A 2,508-nucleotide genomic window follows, 5' to 3' on the forward strand; every position below is an offset into this window, starting at 1 on the left:
ACTCATGTCAATGAATTCGTTACACTTTTTCATACCAAACTTGTCAGTCTCTGAGTAACATTAAATTGATTTAAGCCACAAAATAAACTTTATTTATAAAATGAGTATAATGAAGAAATGTATGGATTGCTATCTTATCAGTTTTGTAGTTTGTTAACTGTCACACGTCCCGTATATGGGACACCTAAGTTTGTGTCAAGATTGTGCATGTAATATCTAATCGAATCATGACAAACTATATATCATTGGAAAGGTCTAAGACTCTAGAATACAGATTCTTTGGTGTTTTTTTAAATAATTTATATAGCGAGAGTAATTGATTCTTTTTTATAAAGAGTGTGCTTAGATTTTTTGTTATCCTTTTGCGACCCATATTTTTTTAATGTATTTTTTATCAAAGAAAAACAAACTTTTTAATTAATTTTTTACAATAAACCTAAAAAAATACCTTAAAAATATTTTTTTGCGTGTGTGTTATTATTTTGCAATAATCAACTTCTCTTCTTTTTTTAAAACGAGACCAACCGTAAGTCTGTATTCCAAAGAATTCATGAGTTACACCCATTTTAGTTCCAACATGTGTTTTCATGTGTACGCTCAAAAAGGGCTACGACAGTTAACAGGTTTAAAAGATTATGGTATTTATCAAAGGTTGATTAAATAATCTAAAACATTTAGATATTAAATATATTTATAATAAAAGATGAAACATTTTTCCACGATTTGTTACATTTTGTTTGATAGAGTAAAATGATGTGTATTTTTTGTATATGCTGATGTGTGTTTGTGTCAGGTTGTGATTGATGACATGGGGAATAAAGAAGTGTACGAGTTTCCTGTCGATGCTTGGTTTGATATCTCAGAAGGGGATGGAAAAATTCAGAGAGATGTCCTTGTCGGAGCCACACAACCCATGGGTGAGAGTCTTTGTCTTTGTGTATTTTAAAGCGTTGTGCACCAGAGCAATACGCTCGCGACTGCAAGATCATAGGTTCGATTCCCAGCGTGTACTAAAACGAATACCTTCACTTTTAATAATTTGCAGTGATATCAAAGCAATTTCTGTGTGTGTGTAGCGATTGTGTATAACGTGCAGGTGATGACGGGTGATATCCGTGGAGCAGGTACCAACTCAAAGATTCATCTGGTGATGCACGGCCACAAGGGTATTAAGAACAGCGGTAAGATATTCCTGGAGGGCGGCACTTTCGAGCGTGCTCAGATAGACATCTTTAACGTGGAGCTCCTGGAAATGCTCAGCCCGCTCAGCAGAGTCACCATCGGACACGACAACGCCGGGATCAGCTGCGGCTGGTACTGTGAAAAGGTGCCGTGGCTTTTAAAGCTCTCATCATTTATTCATAGATACAACGTGCTGTTCTTACGGTCTGTTTTTGTCGCCCAGGTGACAGTGTACTGCCCGTTCACAGGTCTCGAGCAGGTGTTTCCCTGTGGCAGGTGGCTGGATGAAGACGAGGGAGATGGACTGGTGGAGCGAGAGCTTTATGAGATGGTCTCGCTGAGGCAGAGAAAACTGAAAAGTGGGTGTTTTCTAACCACACAAAGGAAAAGGGTGCTCTTTCAGAGATGAAGAGATCTGATGGAGTTCTCCCTTGTGTTTTTAGACTTGAGAGATGTTTCTCCTAAAATTGAAGGAGGATTAGAAAGAGAAACAGTTGTTCAAATCTATGGAGACTATGGAGTTGTAAATGAATGTAGATTGTAGAGGTAAAATAATCTGGATTTAAGGTTAATTCGATGAGATCTATTTGAGTTCAAACTTAGAGCATCAATAATGTTTACTATTGATGGCAGACTTGACAAATCTCAGACATTTTTCTCAGGAGAAATATCTAAGATGCAGATGAGACTAAAGCGAAGGTTTCCAGAACTGTCACAGAATATTAAAGTTTCATGCTTTTAATTCTGTTTGCGTGTGTGTGTGTGTGTGCATTTCCCAGAATTCCCCTGGTCTCTGTGGATCTGGACATCTGAGATCAAAGGTGCGGGCACAGACGCACAGGTGTTCCTGCAGGTGTACGGAGAGAAGGGCAAGAGCGATGAGATGAAACTCGAGAGCAAATCGGACAGTTTTGAACAGGGACAGTGCGACAAGTTCATTGTACGTCTGTGTGTCTGCACACGGTGTGCCAAAAATGTGTATGGACACTTAAACCACAAGTAAACAATGCATGAGGGTCATTAATATCAGACCAGTGGATATCTGCAGATAGATAAAGATACTAAAAATACTAGACTAGAACTAAACCCGCCATCCTTGACAAGTAACCACGGGTACGGTACATCACATTAATTGTGAACATGCTCGATGAACGGTTTAAAACCAGACTGTGTCAGAATATTTTCTTGTTATTTTGAACAGCATTGTTTTACATTATTAAAATAACATGTATTGCATTAAAACCAGTGTTATAGTTTTATTAATATTTTAAATGAGCTTTTACATAAATAAATATTTTTATAAATGTGGCTATTTAAGTTTGTTTT

Source organism: Triplophysa dalaica, chromosome 19 (assembly GCF_015846415.1).
Source record: "Triplophysa dalaica isolate WHDGS20190420 chromosome 19, ASM1584641v1, whole genome shotgun sequence".
Lineage (NCBI taxonomy): Eukaryota > Metazoa > Chordata > Actinopteri > Cypriniformes > Nemacheilidae > Triplophysa > Triplophysa dalaica.